This window comes from Coenobita brevimanus, chromosome 90 (assembly GCF_032717465.1).
Source record: "Coenobita brevimanus isolate Jiangsu-jjx chromosome 90, ASM3271746v2, whole genome shotgun sequence".
Lineage (NCBI taxonomy): Eukaryota > Metazoa > Arthropoda > Malacostraca > Decapoda > Coenobitidae > Coenobita > Coenobita brevimanus.
Genome location: NC_137043.1, coordinates 22,897,276 through 22,915,583, shown reverse-complemented (window position 1 = coordinate 22,915,583; position 18,308 = coordinate 22,897,276). Strand labels below are relative to the sequence as shown.

At 43.5% G+C, this 18,308-nt stretch overlaps 1 protein-coding gene across 1 annotated transcript in view; it reads left to right on the top strand.

Moving 5' to 3' along the window:
• Positions 1–18,308, top strand: part of LOC145411591 (selenoprotein F) — a 176,239-nt gene that overhangs the window by 123,092 nt on the left and 34,839 nt on the right. The gene's annotated exons all lie outside the window — the stretch shown is intronic.

The window sequence follows — 18,308 nt, the reverse complement described above, 5'->3', positions numbered from 1 at the left end:
TCGATGGAACATAGATATATGTCACAAAAAGGAATTGTGTCTGTTATCAGGTGTTAGGCTTACTGGTGATATGGGTGTTCACTGTGGCGGGGTTTCGCCTCTCGCCCTCCTCAAGGCCCTATGGTGTGAATACAAATACGTATATAATGAAGCCAATGCCTAAACTGTTTTTTGTGTGAAAGATATTGTGCCTGGCTTGGTGAATATATGGAACTAGTTAGCATTGTGGACGCCATGAACCATAATGTGGAATGGGGCAGGCATCACGTACAGTTTTTATAGTCGGGAAGGGAGAATTAGAGGTACAGTAAACCCTCATTATACGATGGGGTTCCGTTCCTGAAAACCCCATCGTAAAGCAATCCATTGTATAGCAATCCCATTATAACATGGAGTCATTGGGGATACGTTCCCAGACGTGCCTCAACTCTCACATACACACACCTTAGCACTCACATACATGAAATATCCTTATGTTTAAACATTTAAAGTAACACATTAATAGTGAATAAAGAGAAAAAAGCACGAAAACTACAGTATACAGTAGATCTTACCTTTACTGAAGCAAGCAACTGTTGTTTATGTGGTTCCTAGACAATTCGCCATGAAGTCGACAATTCGTCGTCATAATATGGACGTTCCCCCGTCAGGACATTTCCCCGTCATTCTATAACATACTTATTACTGATTAACTGATACTTTAATAACTAATTCTCAGGGGGATCTATCAAAGTCTATTTTCATTCAATAGCATTGGCTTTGGATATCATTTGTAAGTTGCACTTTTAGACAATATTTAACTTGTTTCTACCTTGCTGTAGTTGACTTTGAATTATGTTCTAGCATCACCCACATCTGTTTTCATTAATTTCCATTGGTACTACAACATCCTGGGTATATTTTAAAACGACTTTGAAGAGGTACAAGTACAGTACTAAAAAACTAATGTACTGTACATCCTAAATAAACTGATATGAAAATAAACGATGGGGAATCATCCTGATGACGAAAAGTCCTGATGGCGAATTGTCTTGTTATTGTTGTGATGGCGAATTGACTTTATGGCAAAATATCCCGAAACATTTATATAGACGTAACATGAAGATTATTTGTATAATTCCAAAGTATGTCGATTGTTCACTTAAGGTAATGAAGCATTTATATAAATGCCAATGTCTCGTATGTAGCCTTATGCTAAGATGAAGGATCGATCATAAATCAGCTGATTCACGTTTCAATATATTATTATTTTTCATTTAATGCCTATGATTTGATGCCATATTTTACATTTACTATATAAACAATAAACCACCATCACTTTTATAACTTACATAATTAAAAAACTAGTGTACTTGCTAAATAAACTGATACGTAAATAAATGATGGGGAATCATCCAGACGGCGAATTGTCCCGACTCGGCCTCAGTCACAGGGACTCACAGCCTTCACTCATCAATGTCAGAACTGCCTGGCTGGGCAGGGCTAGCTAATGAGGCTGGACCGGTGGACAAATGTGTGTGATCTAATGCCAACAGTGTGAGGACATTTTTGTTGCGTTTGCACATTCACTGTTCACTGAACTGTGGATGATCCATCGTTGTTGCAAATCGTTCCCATTGTATAGTGGGCATAGGGTACTAAAATTTTGACATTGTATAAGTGAAATATCGTACAAAGAGGCATCGTAAAATGGGGGTTTACTGTATTTAGGGATGGAATTATTGTGATTCTGATAGTGAAAATGCGTATGGAATCGTGTGAAATATACGTCTAACATGCTGCGGGTGTTCGTGAAGGAGTGTGGTGTGTGCCAATACAATAGAGTTGCTTCGTACTCTCCCGGCGAAGGATGCTGCATCACAGTCACGTTGAACCGTAGCAAGGAAGGCAGTAATTGCGGAGGTTAGGTTGGATTCGTGGTGGTAGTCATGTATTTGTGTATAATATTGTGTCAAGTGTAAGTGAAATGTGCCACATATCCTCATGACAGCATAAATTATGGTGCATTGCGTAGGTGAGCGGGACCTTAGCGGCAGGTGTGCTGTGAAAGGTAATGATGGCAAGGAACGAGGGATGTCATTGAACAGGTGCTGTACCTTGGTCAGACATTTAGTGATAAATTATACTTTATGTAAAATATACGTGAACTGTGCCGCGAGTGTTCGTTTAGGTGCGTAGCATAGGTGAGCAGTACTTTAGCGGCAGGTGTGCTGTGAAAGGTAACGATGCCAAGGAATGAGGGACGTCATTGAACAGGTACTGTACCTTGGTCAGACATTGTGATAAATTATACTTTATGTAAAATATACGTGAACTGTGCCGTGAGTGTTCATTTAGGTGCGTGGCGTAGGTGAGCGGTACCTTAGCGGCAGGTGTGCTGTGAAAGGTAACGATGCCAAGGAACGAGGGACGTCATTGAACAGGTACTGTACCTTGGTCTGACATTTAGTGATAAATTATACTTTATGTAAAATATACGTGAACTGTGCCGCGAGTGTTCGCTTTGGTGCGTGGCATAGGTGAGCGGTACCTTAGTGGCAGGTGTGCTGTGAAAGGTAACGACGCCACGGAACGAGGGACGTCATTGAACAGGTACTGTACCTTGCAACGCCGGGCAACCACGGGCGTCAGTGGACAGGTAGTGTACCTTTCAAAAACAATTGTTGAAATTTATGATTCTTATCTAAAATGTTTGTGATATGTGCCACAAGTGTTTGTGGGAAATATTGTATCATATGTTGGGGGAATGTTTGGGGAAGGAGGGTAAAATGTGTGTCTATATATATATATATATATATATATACATTCATACATATATATATATATATATATATATATATATATATATATATATATATATATATATTATATATACTGTATATATATATATATATACAGGTAACTCGCACGGAACACGTTCTCACGGAATGCACTCGCAATTATACACGATTAGTGCTGGGATATGTATAAGATAACGTAAGATTAAAGAACCATTACGAAAACTATATATTTACGCAAGAGAGGCCTTTGATGGGCCAAATCCTCGAATGTCAGATCAGCACGCACGGTTTGTTTTGATCACGTGATGTGATTCGCTGTACTGCTTTTCCTCAGTGCTGTATTTGTAAGTTAAATATTTACAGTACTGTTCTGGTAAGTTTATGTGCAAGTTAAAGTATTATTAAATAATGTTCAAGCAAGAAATAAAGTCTTATAACCAGTTTTCTGATAGGCGTCAGAATATTACCTTTTTTATTTGTTTGTTAAATATTTGCTGTACTGCTTTTCCTCAGTAGTCTATGTAAGTTAAATATTTACTATTCTGGTATGCACTTGTAAGTTAAAGCACGTAAAGAAAGTTAAAGCATTAAATAAAGCCTAGTAACCAGTTATAGATTACACACGATCGGTGGGTTCCAAGACAGTTCGCCATCATGTCAATTCCCCGTCAAAACATGAACGATTCCCCATCAGGACAATTCGCACCCTGTATGATTCCCTGTCATTCTATAAATATATTAATTCATCAGTACTTTTATAAATATACTTATTATTAATTAATCAATACTTTAATAACTATATTTCAGGGGGATCCATCAAAGTCTATGTTGTCTTGTTATTGTTGTGACGGCGAACTGGCTTGACAGCGAATACTCCAGAAACCATTTTGCTCCCTAGACTCCCTAAACGTGATATTTTGCTGTTATCTGCCATTGGTAATCCATATGAAGCGCTTTAAGTGGTTAGAAGGTTTATTTAATGTTTTAACTTACAAATATAGTACTGCACAGCAAAACTTTGACATACAAATATCTAAACACAAGGCAACATTCCGACGCCGAAACCAGTCTGCGTCGGAATGTTGCCTTGTGTTTAGATATTTGTATGTCAAAGTTTTGCTGTGCAGTACTATATTTGTAAGTTATAACATTAAATAAACCTTCTAACCACTTAAAGTGCTTCATATTGATTACCAATGGCAGATAACAGCAAAAGACCACGTTTAGGAGATCTAGGGAGCAAAATAAGGAGTAGTTAAAACTTACGTGGTTTCGCGCCAAATGCTCCATGTTAGGAACGAAACCCAAGCGTTGGGGGCAAGCTTCCTGTGTGTATATATATATATATATATATACACATATATATACATAAATATACATATATATATATATATATATATATATATATATATATACACATATATATATACACATATATATACATACATATACATATATATATATATATATATATATATATACATACATATATATATATATATATATATATATATATACACACATATATAGTAATCACTCTAATATCCGGACGCCCAATATCCGAACATCCCCACTAACCAGACATAATCGTCCTAGGATCCAATATTCCTAAAATGGCCCGAAAACCCCCCAAAATTAAAAAAATTAAAAGAATTTTTCCCGCCCGTAATTTGAACTTGCCGCGCACGGCGCGGGACAGCATTGTTGTGGCGCGTCATTCCTCCGATGTCCGATAGAGCGCCGCTGCATCCTCCCCACTTTCCGCCTGTCTCTCGCCGCGCGTGCACGCTCGTCATTATGGCTGCCCACGTGATCGTTTTTGTGGTGGTGGCTTACCTGCTCCAGGCACTCCTGCTGCTCTCGGGCCTCCTCTTAGTGTGTGTGATGATGGCCCCGCCACCTGAGAAAAGGAAGAGAGTGGTGTTGACTCTGGAAAAGAAACGGGACATATTGGAGAAAGTAGATGCGGGGTGGTCTTCTTCCCGCATTCTCTGCGAGTTTAACCTGGCCCGATCTACTTTGTTCGATATTAAGAGATCCCGAGACAAACTCATGCAGTACATGGCTGACTTCTCGTCGAGAAGCAGACGTAACATGGAGAGGAAGGTGATGTTTACCCCCAAGTTTGCAGAAATCGACCAATCCTCGTTGATTTGGTATCGACAACAACGTGCTGCTGGTGTGATGGTATGTGGAACGGAGCTGAAGGCTGCTGCTGAGAAGTTCGCCAGGCTTCACGACGCCCTAGACTTCAAGGCATCCGAGGGTTGGCTCTTTGCGTTCAAGTTACGGCATGGCCTTACCAACCGTAAAGCTCATGGCGAAGCTTTGGACACTAATGAGGATGGAGTTGACGAGTTTCGGCACAAGGTGAAGGGCTTGATCGACAGGGATGGCCTCACTCTCGGTCAAGTCTACAACGCAGACGAAACTAGACTATTCTGTTGCTCGCTGCCAACGAACACTCTAGCCGAGGAGACGGAGAAGCGTGTACCTGGCCGCAAGCTCTCCAAGGAACGGATATCTGCTTTGTGTTGTGCCAATGCTAACGGCATGCACTGGCTTAAGCCCGTTGTTGTTGGCTGCGCAAAGCAGCCTGGGTGTCTTCGTGGGGTGATGGATGTCCTTCCTGTCGTCTGGTACCATTCTTTGAGGGCATGGTTTACAGCTGTGATCTTCAAAGACTGGTTCCACCACCACTTCGTTAAGGAGGTCATCAATTGCCAGACGAAGACACTGGGAATCCCGCGCGACCAGGTAAAGGCCCTCCTTCTCCTCAACTATGCACCTGCCCACCCGTGCGACAAGGACTTGGTTGCTGAGAATGGCCGGATTAGGTGCATGTTTCTGCAGCCTAATACGACTGCTCTCCTCCAACCAATAGACCAAGGAGTGATCGTGGCAACAAAGCGCCTATACCGAAGGAAGTTCCTGGACGAGGTGATGGTTGTTCTTGAGGACAAGGATGAGCGCAGGGAGGGACGGGACATACGAGGCAAGTGGACTATGGAAAACCTTTGCTACTACAACATCAAGTCTGCGCTGTACAACTGGGCTAGTGCATGGAAGGAAATCCCTGTGAATACTCAGGAAAATGGTTGGTCTCGTGTGCTTCTTGGAACGGATGTGGAGTACGATTTTCTAGGGTTTGACGTGGATGACTTCCATGCATGGCTACGTACGCACGGCGACGATGTTGATGTGGACGATGTTCGTGAGTGGTTGGATGACGATGAGGGCGATCCTGGGTATCAGACATTGTCTGATATCGAGATCGCGTCTTCAGTTGCAGGTGTCAGTACCGAACTTCAAGATTCCGACGAGGAAGGCGACGATGATGCGGACTCCTCTCAGCAGGACACTACTCCAGCCATCCCCAAGCTGAGCGCACTCCGGGAACATCTAGAGTTCATCTTAGACTACCTGGAACACCCAGTCTGCGACAGGGAGATGGGGCCCTTGGGACTCGTGGAGGAAGTACGGGCTTTCAGGCAGCGCATCATCAATCGTCAGAATCGTCGGTCATTGCGTCAATCAACCATTGACAGTTTTTTCAGGCCCGTGATCCCCGCTGTGCCCAGCCCTGGCTCCACTCCGTTGCCTCCCCAAGACAGGCCCTCATGCTCCGAGCCACAGCCCAGGACATCAGCCACGATGGAGTCACCGCTCGACGTGAGTTCGCGTAGGTCTTCAGAGTCGTCTGCAGTGGGTACACCATCACCACGACCCAGCAATGCACCCCTAGGACACCTGCCAGTGATACGATCGGACTCTGACAGTGAATAAACAGCAAGAACTTCTCCACTAGACCACATGGAATTTAGAGTGTTGTGCAGTGAAAAAAACAGTGTGTTGTGTTAAGGATTTACAGTTGTGAGAGAAAAGACTCAATTGGAATAAAATTTAACGTAAATAGACTTGTTTGTTTTGGCTTTGGAAAATTATTAGAAGAATGGGAAAAGTTAAAGTGCAGAGTGCAACACTTAGTAAGATACAATGGAGCATTAGTTAGACAAGAGTGCGCACTGTGAAGAGAACGAACTTCTGAGTGCGATTGACTAAGTTCAGTGCAAGACTTCATGAACAGTGTACTGGAAGTGCTTCAGGAAATCCTTCTTACTGTCAGAGTCTGAGAGGAGGCGGTTATTCATTGAGGTGGCCATGGACTTGCTGTAAGTAGGCAGAATGTTTCATAATGTACTTTTTTCCATACTATAGTTACCTCATTTCACTCTTTAATGTCCTTTATTGGTGTGAATAAGGTGTTGGGAGCTATGCATGTGCAGTAGGAAGGTGTTTTTCTGAGTTAGGCTAGGTTAGGGTCCATAAGTACCAGTCCAGGAGCCAGTCACCAGAATGTTTAATATTGTATGAACCTACTTGTAAACCCTCATTTTATGCTTCTTTTGCATTTATTTCAGTCATTTATGTGCCTTATTGGTGTGGTTTGGGTCTTAAATAGGTGCTATGCATGTCCAGAGGGAGTTGTATAGGTGTTTCTCAGAGTTAGGGTCCATAAGTACAAGTCCATAAGCTGGGGCCCAATATCCGGACAGGACCACTATCCGAACCTGCGTATGGCTCTATTACGTCGGATATTGGAGTGATTGCTATATATATATATATATATATATATATAAGTAATCACTCGAATATCCGGACGCCCATTATCCAAACATCCCCACTACCCGGACATAATCGTCCTGGGATCCAGTATTCCCAAAATGGTCCAAAAACCCCAAGAAAAAATAAATAAAAACGATTTTTTCCCGCCCGTTTCATACTGTACTTTTTTCCATACTATACTTACCTGATTTCACTCTTTAATGCCCTTTATTGGTGTGAATAGGGTGTTAGGAGCTATGCATGTGCAGTAGGAAGGTGTTTTTCTGAGTTAGGCTAGGTTAGGGTCCATAAGTACCAGAATGTTTATTAATGTATGAACATACTTCTAAACCCTCATTTTATGTTTCTTTTGCATTTATTTCAGTCATTTATGTGCCTTATTGGTGTGATTTGGGTCTTAAATAGGTGCTATGCATGTCCAGAGGGAGTTGTATAGGTGTTTCTCTGAGTTAGGGTCCATAAGTACAAGTCCATAAGCTGAGGCCCAATATCTGGACAGAACCAATATCCGGACATACCTATGGCTCTATTACGTCGGATATTGGAGTGATTACTGTATATATATATATACAGTAGGCTCGCATAGTACGCGAGAGATTGGGCGGTGCACGCGCTTGCGCACTGGGAATTTGCGTACTAGGAATACATAATTTTATGGGAATAATTACACATGGGCGGTACCCCCTCATACCTGGACATTTTTTGGCCCTTAGAGACATAATAAAGGTCATATGTTTCAGGCATTGTACTAAAGCTATAGCTACAATAACAAAAATATGGGTAGTCACCTTAACAACAGTAGACAACAGGCCTGATGACCTTACATAACAGGGGTTCCGAGGCGCGGCAACACTTACAGCGCCGCACTCTCCACTGCACCAACACTTCCCTCCACAGACTCCTCTTGATCACCTTCCCCAGGAGCATCCAAGTCACTCACTTTGGCCATAAACCCTTCAAAGTCGAATGCTGACACTTCTGACATTGCATCCTCTTCATCCTCAACAGGATCAGGAGCAGACGATGTCGATGGTTCCGCTATTTCACCAACTTGAGCCCGCTGTGTGTAGCTTGTTATGAGCGTCTGTCTTCTCCTGTTTATTTCTTCCCTGTGCCTGTCTGTGTAGAAACGGAAGAGTTTGTCGATACCAACCAGAAGTTCCTCCGTTCTTAGGTTGCTCACTTCCTGTCCCTTCACCTCTTCCTTGAGCTTATCCACGGCAGCAAGGATCTTGCTAATGTTTGACATACACAGCTCAGTCCTGCCTTCCATCACACTAGGCTGCTCAACTTGACTCTGTCTGGCGTCGGGCTCGGCGTCAGCCTCGTCTATCCGTTGCAATACTTCCTCGGGTGGTTGTTCCTCAGTAGCATTGTGCACTTCTTGTATGTCCGCCAATGTAACGTCCTCGAAACCTGGTACAGCGTGTGCTGCTGTCAATGTTGCTGCCTCAGCATCGGCCAGTGGTTGAATGGCTGTCTCCTGGGTGATGCATAGGTGAGGCACGAGCATTCGCCACGCATGGTTCACTGTTGCAGGTGTAATCTGGTGCCAGGCTTGAAGGAGAAATTCAACTGCGTCCTTCACCGTAAAGATACGTCAAAATGCCTCAACAGTCTTGGCATCTGTGGTAGGTCGGGATAGAGGTGCTGGTGGAGATGGAACGGGAGCAGATGCCTCATCATGGTCTTCATCGTGATCCTCTTGTAGGGCATGAAGCTCCTCTTGTGTGTCGGTCTTCCTGCGTAGGTAGTCGTACACTTCCCTGTGGTAGAAATGCTTCACTGTGGTGATTAGTTCTTGATCGAGTGGCTGCATTAGTGACGTTGTGCGGGGCGGCAGAAACACAAACACGACAATCCTTGTGAAGATATTCCAGATATGGAGGGTGACTTGGTGCATTATCAAGCACAAGGAGCATCTTAAATGGAATGCCCAGTTCCCGACACTCGGCTCTCGCATCATGGACACACCGCCTCGTTAACCAGTCTGCCATAATGTTCCCGGTCATCCAGCCATTTACGGACTTATACCAGTACACGCCACTTGCATCCATGTTCGTGAGGTTTTTGTAGCACCTTGGATGTGAAGCTGTGTGTACAACAACTGGCCTCATCTTGTGGCTCCCAGACAGGTTTACAGCGAACATTACCGTCATCTTACACTTCTGGAGCTTGCGACCATGGGCTTGTTTCTGTCTTTTAGCAATGTAAGTTGATTTTGGCATGGCCTTGTAATATAAGGACGTTTCATCGATGTTGTAGATCTGGTCCTTGGTGTACTGTCCCACTTCAATAATCGTTTTAAATATTGCAGGATACTCTCTTGCGGCCAGCTTATCGGCAGAGGCACGTTCACCAGACAGTTTCACGTAACGGAGTTCCTTGCGCTTGAGAAAATGGTCCAGCCATCCAACCGATGCCCTGAACGGTTTTTCCACTTTTAACCTTCGAGATGCAGCCTTGTAAAAGAGCTGGGCTTGGTTCCGAATAAATCTTCCATTGAGTGGAACACCTTCCTTTTCTTTCCGCATTATGAAGGTGGCAAGATAGCGCTCCATTAATATCATAGCACGATTTCCCACCCGCGAACGGCCGTCTAGGTCAGAGGCACCGTACGTCTTAACTACAGCCTTTATGGCTTCACGGTTCTTCTCACAGTTCTCACTGTAGATTCAGCCAGTCCCAGGGTTCTCCCGATAGCCGTGTTTCCTTGACCCTCCTCCTTCATCTTAATTATCTTTAACTTGGTGTCATGCATCAGAAGTTTCTTTACTCTTGGGGTTGGAGCCATGGTGCAGCAAAGTACAGGCAGCACAAAAAACACCACACATTGTACACGACAGGTTAGCTGTAGAGAGCGGATCCACACAGTGCACGAGCCGGGACTGTTATGGCGTGCCCGCTCCCTTGTACCCCAAGCTGCGCAGTAGAATGCCCGGGAATTTCTGCGCATCAACCTGACGACACGTGACACGCTTTGTGAAGGGTGGTCGCACACTAGTAGAAAATGGCATTTTTGAGCCACACCTTCCCTCTGCCTCGCGTTCTGTGCAGTAAACTCGCACATTAAAGGGTTTTTGGTTATGATTTTTGGTCACTCGTGCACAAGGCGAATTGCGCACTGCAGTGACGCGCACTGTGCGAGCCCACTGTATGTGTATGTGTATATATATATATATATATATTTTATATGTCCGACACTGGGCATAGGCTTCACAGCCTGCTCTTGAGGCCCAGTAGTCCTCCTGCATACCATACACCTCACTACATGTCACCACTTCAGCGCTGACACCCACCGTCCATATTGACTACATGCTAGGGCTGTCTCATACAGGACTGGTGTATTGGTATTAACTGGGGTATTTTTACGACATGTCGGGGGTTCTTCTGGTAGATTGGTAAAGTCTGATTTTATTAAATTCAAATCCTTTAATTGTTCCCTGCCCCAGCGGGATTTGAACCTGGGTCCGGTAGGACTGCAGGCCACCTCTCTACCGACTGAGCCTCCTCCTCCCCCCAAAGAAATACAGTAATCCCCGTAATATCCGGACGCCCAATTTCCGGACATCCCCAATTACTGGACATTTTCATCCCGGGATCCAGTATTCCCAAAATGGGCCAAAAACTGCAAAAAATTAGAAAAAATCTGACTTTTTTTCCCACCTGTATTTTGAAATTGCCACGTGACGCCGAACAGCCGTTACACCATGGTCCCTTCACCCCTTTCTTCCTTCCCCCTCCCCTGTCAGGATTGCCATTTGGTATTTTTTATTACCAAATGTGGGCCAATTTGGTAATGAAAAATTCGCTTGGTAATGAATCAGAATAATACAATACCAAACGAATTTATCACATGTATGAGGGTACACAGGATGGAGATGGTGGATTGTTTGCTCTCTCTGATTAATTTGGTAGCCTGTATAGCGTGATAATAATCAACATGCTGTTGATTATAAGAGTGATTACATGTATTTCCACTTGTGTACAGTGGGGCACCAATTTTCGCGCCTAAGTGGGTCCAAAAATAATGCGCGAATTATTTAGCGAAAGTTGGGGCATTGTCTTTATGGCAAAAAGGCTAATTGGTTCCCGGTTATCCTAAAGTAACATCAGATTTTCATTTTCACTTGCAATACAGTACATCAGATCACTGTTGTACATTGCATTGTGAGATACAAACAATAAAAACTGTACAGTACACATTATATGAGGAGAAACATACCACAGAGACCAGGTTGAGGTGTTTAATGGATGTTGGGGGTAAGTATCCGAGGCGCGTGGCGGGCTTATTTAGCCACGCCAGACGTATTGGCGCCACTTCTTGCTGCCTCGCTACCACTCTCTCTGCTTCCTCAGATGCAACTTGATGCAACACTTCCACTCTGTGCTGAATTTCCCTTTGTACTAGGTTCTCTTGAACAGATCCATCGAAATCTTCATCCAGGTTAAGCTCCTCTATGGCACTGGAGCTAGCACGCTCGTACACAATGGCGGGAATGGGTGGACAGAGTGTTGACATTCAAGATGGCGGTGGGTTGCGGGTGGGCGGTGCAGGAAATTCAAAGTTCAAAATATTGTCCCAAACCCAAAATTTGTGCGCGAAAATCGATTTTTTTCAAGCGAAAGTGGAAGTTAGGGAATATTTGGTGCATGCCGCGAAAGTGGATTCCACGAATCCTGCTGTAGCGAAAGTTGGTGCACTACTGTATATAGTTAGTGAAGAATACTAGCTTTACGAATTTGGTAATGAAAGTTAAAAATGGTAATGAAAATTGAGGGGATTGGTAATGTGGCCATTGCGATCTGGCAACTCTGTTACCTTGCCATCATCAACAGTCATAGCCTAACTCTGATCGAGAGCACATGCTTAAAGCAGTGCAAGCCACAGGTGCTCGTTTTTTGATGATAAACAGTGAATAAACTGCAATACCTCGCCACTAGAACACACGGGAATTTACAGTGTTGTGCAGTGTTAAGAAATCAGAATTTAAAGTGCAAAGGATTAACTGTGGACTGCAAACTGGCGGTTCAAACCAGTCCAGGAGCCAGGGACTTGTTGTAAGTACCCAGAATGTTTAATATTGTATAAACTCATCTCTAAAACCTCATTTTATGGTTCTTTTGCATTTATTTCAGTGTTTTATGTCTCTTATTGGTGTGATTTGGGTCTTAAATAGGTGCAATGCATGTCCAGAGGGAGTTGTATAGGTGTTTTTCTGAGTTAGGGTCCATAAGTACAAATCCAGAAGGCTGGGGCCCAATATCTGGACAGGACCATTTTTCAGACGTGCCTTTGGCTCTATTACATCAGATATTGGGGGGATTACTGTATATATATATATATATATAATTACCTTAGGATTTTCTCGATGATATGCTCATTATGTTTCCCAGGCAAAATTACAGAGGTTAGCTTTACCTGACCTTACCAAACCTAACCTGTCCCAATAGGACTGCTTGGCAAAGGTAGCCAACTATGGTATTGAGACGAATATCCACACCAAATGGAAGTGTATTGTACGGTATTGTAATGTACGTACACGCATACAGTACCATACTCTGTACAGTACGGTATTATCACATGCATTAGTGGAGAAATTGCTCTACTGATATTGTAATCATAGCATGGGAAGGAATCTCTCTCTCTCTCTCTCTCTGATGTGTGTGTTTCCAGGTGGCTGCGCGATTTTTGACTCGGTAGAGAGGTGGACAGGCACTGTCACTGAACATGTACTCGTGGCTTGTGGTCTCTGTTTGATGGTGGTGTTAGTTGGACAAGACATAGCCTGATGGCCACGTGACTTTTGATGTTCGGTGGAGAGGTGGACAGGTACTGTCACCGAACATGTGCTTGTGGCTTGTGGTCTGTGTTACAATCTCATTTGTGATGAGGAAGGAGCTAGCCAGGTGGCTGCGCGATACTGGACATTGGGTGGGGACGCATACGAACGTTTTGACACCACTTGCAGGTTACAGTCGTATTGCTCGGGTGCTGGAGGTTCATTGGACTTGATCGGACGATTGTGTGACTTTGACCATTAAGTACAGGGGTGGATGAACATTTCAGCTTCGGTTGTAGGTTACAGACTAATTTCCGATTACGGCTCAAGCCCAGCGGCCACGATACTGAATGTTTGGACATGTTGGCTGGCCGGCCGAAGTTCCCGGGCACTTTTACGTTCAGATAATAGCAAGTAAATTTGGATAATGGTTTAATAGAGCCAAGGTCCAGTGTCCTGATACTGAACATGTCCGGATAATTGAGGGATCACTTATTCCAATTTACTTGTTTTAAGACTTGGGTGGGTAGAGGGCAGGACAGTAGGTAACAAGGATGCCATATCACCCAGTTTCACTTATAAATAAGGACAGAAAATGGCCAGACACAATATAACGATGCCTGCCTCCTCACACACGGTCGTTATATAACGTTGCACACCTATTAGGGGTTAAAACAGGCATGGGCAATAATTAGTGAATTACAAGAACGGGCCTCAGAACAGGAAAAGGGCAATAAAGGAATTGAAAAATAAATTAGAGAGCATCTGCTCACACAGTGTTGACCAGGAGAGAAAGGTGTCTGAATTAAAAGTGAGTAATGAATCAGCCACAAATGAAATAAAATAGCTTAAATGGGAAAATAAGAGGCTGGAGGAGGAATGGGACAATATTAAATGTTAACTTGACGAGCATGAATTTAAAACTAAGATGCACGAGGAACATATCAAGGAAATCCAAGTGCATTATAAGGGGTGGATAAAAACTCAACTTCAAGATAAGTCTTAAGGAGATTTTAGAACAACAGAGAATGGAAAATCAGGAAAAGGTGGAGAAGGAAGTGGTGAAGGTACTAAAAAGTAGCGAATCTTTAGTTAGGGATGTAGCAGATGGAAAAAGTGTGATAATTTCAGGATTAAAAGAAAAACTTGTCACTAAGATCAGAAAGGGAAAGAGAAGAACTGAGAACGGCTAAAGAGATAATATCTTTAGTTATGGAGGGTGACAGTGAAGCTCAAGAAGAGATTAAAGAAGTCTAGCCTGGGAATATATGAGGAGGGAGGTGTGTGGCCACTTAAAGTTAAATTTCGGTCACAGGTTACAGTAAATGAGATTATTAACAAGACCAGGAAATTAGCAAACAAGGAGGGGTTCAAGAATGTTTGGACAAGAAGAGATGCAAATGAGGAAGAAAGAGCTAAAATAAAGGAGTTAGTCAAGGAAGCTAAGGGGAAACAACAACCAGAGAATGGAGGAAGAGAAGACAGAGTTCTATTGGAGAGTTATGGATCAGAAATTCAGAAAGTGGCACCGACAGAGAAAGGAAGGGAGAAGAACAGAATAAAATATAATGCATGTGGTAGGTAGGGGCATTCACCATCCACTCACTGGATGTTGTGCTGCTTCGGGTGTCTGCCCTTTCCTCTCTTCCTTCGTTCCTCTTCTGTTTTTCTTTCCTTCATTTCTTCCTCTTCCTTCTCTTTATGGGTGACTTCACACTTCCCCTTCTGTCTTCCTTCCCTTCATTCATTCCTCTATGGATGACTTAACACTGAGTGACAAGCCAAATGGTTTCCTGTACACCAGAAACCATTTACAATGCTGGGTGGTAAACATATAACCAAATTATGGTGCCTGGTGGTGTAGTGAGTAATCAAGGCACTCCAGTTGGATTAAACTGGTGCAAGTTTATATCCAAGGGGTGGTTGGGGTTTATTGCTCACATAATGCCACTCGGGGATGAGTGAGGCTGGTCACTCTCATCTTATGTCAGGACCAACTTTCCTAGCCCTGGCTCCTACACTCTTCATGGGGCAACATAGGAGTGTATGATGGATGGATGGTGAAAAGATTGAAAGTGACTTAATGTTAATATAGGTGGCTTAACCTTGGCAAGGCTAGAAACCAAAGCCTTCTTGAGGGTAAATGACCCAGATAATATGTTTTATAGAGACCAAGTTAAGAGAGGATATTGATATCCAAATGGGAGATGGTTAAAACAAATTATGGAGAGGAGATAGAAAAGAAAATTTTTGGAGGAGGATTGATGATAGTGAAGAACACCATACATGTGGGTGATGTGGAACTAGGAGAAGGTAGAGCAGAAGTGATAAATATGAAACTAGAAACCAGAGGGAAAGTCAAGAGAGACATCATAGTAACGTACATACCCCCCAAGACAAGGGCATGGAATGAGGATGAATACCAGATGTAGTAGTAGTAGTAGTAGTAGTTGTTCCCTAGGCAGTCTGGCCAAACAGCCCCGAGTCCCTTAGGAAGGCCATGGCTGAGACCGGGTTTTCCCACAGAGCTCTCAAAGAGTGTATGTTGTGTTGTTGACGTAGGTGATTGTGTGCAATGCATCCATAATGTGCTTAAATAAAGTATGGGGTGCTGTGTTGCATCCTGGACAGGCATCAGCAACGGAGTCATCCAGCCTCTTCTGGTAGCTTAAGAGGGCTGGATGGTGCCCACATCTCAGCCTGGCCAGGTGGACCCTGTCCTCACTAGGAAGATAGGATTCAGAAGGGTCGATGTCAGGAGGCCGTGCATGCAGCTGTATGTTGTCTTTAAGTGACTGAATGGAGCGGCAAGTGATCTGAGTGTGGATATGCTTCTGGAAGCTGGTCTGAGGTGGGCGAGGGGGGAGAGATGACAGTATTTGTGTATGGTATCGTGTGCTGGGTGTTGTTTTGATGTTCCTTGGTGTGGGTGGATGTGCTGCCATGTACTGTAGTGGATGTTGTGGGTTTGTGGAGGCTGCAGCAAGAAACTGGGTGCCTCTCATATCTAGGTGATCCTTGACTTTGAGGACTTTGGTTTCTTGATGTAGGTGGTCTGTGGGTGTAGTAGCTGTGCAGCCTGTGATTATTTTTAGGGCCTTGTTCTGTATGGTCTGTAGAGTGTTGTAGTGTGTTTTGGTGAGGTTAGAAGCCCAGGCAGGGCTTGCATAATTGTATACTGTGGTGGTGGTTTCTTTGTTGTGTCCAAATGTTGTATGGGCAAGTGACCTCAAGGCATTGAGTCTTGGTGTTATTTTATTTTTAATGTTTGTGATGTGTTGTTTAAATGACATTGATGTATTGTATGTTACACCAAGGATTGTGTGTGTGTGTGTGTGTGTGTGTGTGTGTGTGTGTGTGTGTGTGTGTGTGTGGTAGGGGAGTGTTGTTTATGGTGAGGTGTGGGATGTGACTGTGTTCTGCTGTCCAGTTTGTGAGAAGAGTCACTGTTGTTTTGGCTGGGGCTATTTTGAGCCTGTTTGTGGTGAACCATTCATGTAGTGTGTTGAGATAAGGTTGAATGATGTGTGCAGCTGTGTTTGCGTTTTGGTGCGTACATGTAAGTGTTATATCATCTGCATAGGAAGCTATGTGTATCTGTGGTGTGTGGGGTGTGGGTACGTCGTGCAAGTACAGTATAGGTTAAATAGTGTAGGGGACAAAACAGATCCTTGGGGGACGCTGTTTGTGAAGTTTCTGATGTTAGAAGACTGACCGGCAAATGTTATGTGTGCACATCTGCCTGCTAAGTAGTTTGCCAGCCATCTTTTGTGTTATTGTGCATGTTTGTGTTGAGTATTTTGTTTGTGAGGTTGTGGGGGGGGATGGCATCAAAAGCATTGCTAATGTCTAGTGTGATTAGGATTGTTCTGTGTGGTGAATTCATGCCATCGAAAACTCTCTGTGTAAGGTCTGTAAGAAGGGTGTTTGTGGAGTATAGTGGCCTAAAGCCATGTTGTGACTGGGCTAGGGGAATGTGAGGTGTGACTAGTTGTAGTACCAGTCGTTCAGTGACTTTAGAGGGGGTGCAGAGGAGTGTGATGGGGCAGTGTGAGGAGGGTAACGTGGGGTGTTTTTTGGGTTTAGGGATAGTGATGATATTGCCATGCTTCCAGATGTTGGGTATTATGTTGTGTGAGTAGCTGTAGTTTGATATGTTGGTGATTGCTTGTATGTCTTGTGGTCCTAGGTGTTTAAGGTGAATGTTGCTTATGTTGTCTGGTCCACAGACAGATGAGTGCTTGAGGTTGTTAATGATGTGCTTCGTCTGGTTGTAAGTGAAAGGTTCGTAGTCTGGGTCTGTGGGGAACTGTCTCTTACGTCGGATGATACGTCAGTCTTCGGGATGGGGGTTTAGATGGCTAACTTGTGAAAAGTGATTGATGAGAGTGTTTGCTTGTTATTTGTTTGAGGGTATGGTGTCTGTTGTTGTGATGGCAGTGTGTGATTGTGTGGTGTTGCTGTTGGCAAGTGCGATGCTGTTTAGTGTTTTGTAGAGTTTGCTGATGTTTGTTTTGTGGTCAAGTGTTTGGAGGTAATATTTCCAGTTTAGTGTTTGCTGTTCTGATATTTTATTGTTTATTTGAGTGTTCTTGTATTTATTGTACGGTGTCTTGTGTATGGGGTGTTGGGGAGTGTCGCAGTGTCCTGTTGTCTGATGAGGCCTTGAATTTCTGGTGTGAAGTTGAGGTTGTCTCTCTTTCTGTTGCCTCTAGGGATGTCTTTTGTCTGCATTTTGTATAATTGTATTGAAAGTGTGCACGGCGGTGTTGATGTTTGTGATGGGTGTACTGTTTAGTGTTTTGAGATGTTGTTCTGTTTCGGTTACAAAGGCCTACCAGTTGGCTCTCTTATAATTAGTGTATGTGTATTTGTGGCCAGCTGGGATGCTTCTGGATGTTGTTGTCAGACATGGTTCGAAACCTGCAGAAAATGATTGAGAAAAGCAACAATATGATGCTGGTGGGTGATTTTAATTGTAAAGAGGTGAACTGGGAAGAGTGGGACTTGGGAGATAGTGAAGATTTGTGGGGCAGTATAATGTTAAATACAGTATAGCAATGAATAATGTAATGACCCAGTGGGCTAAAGAAGAGACAAAATGTAGAGATGATGACAC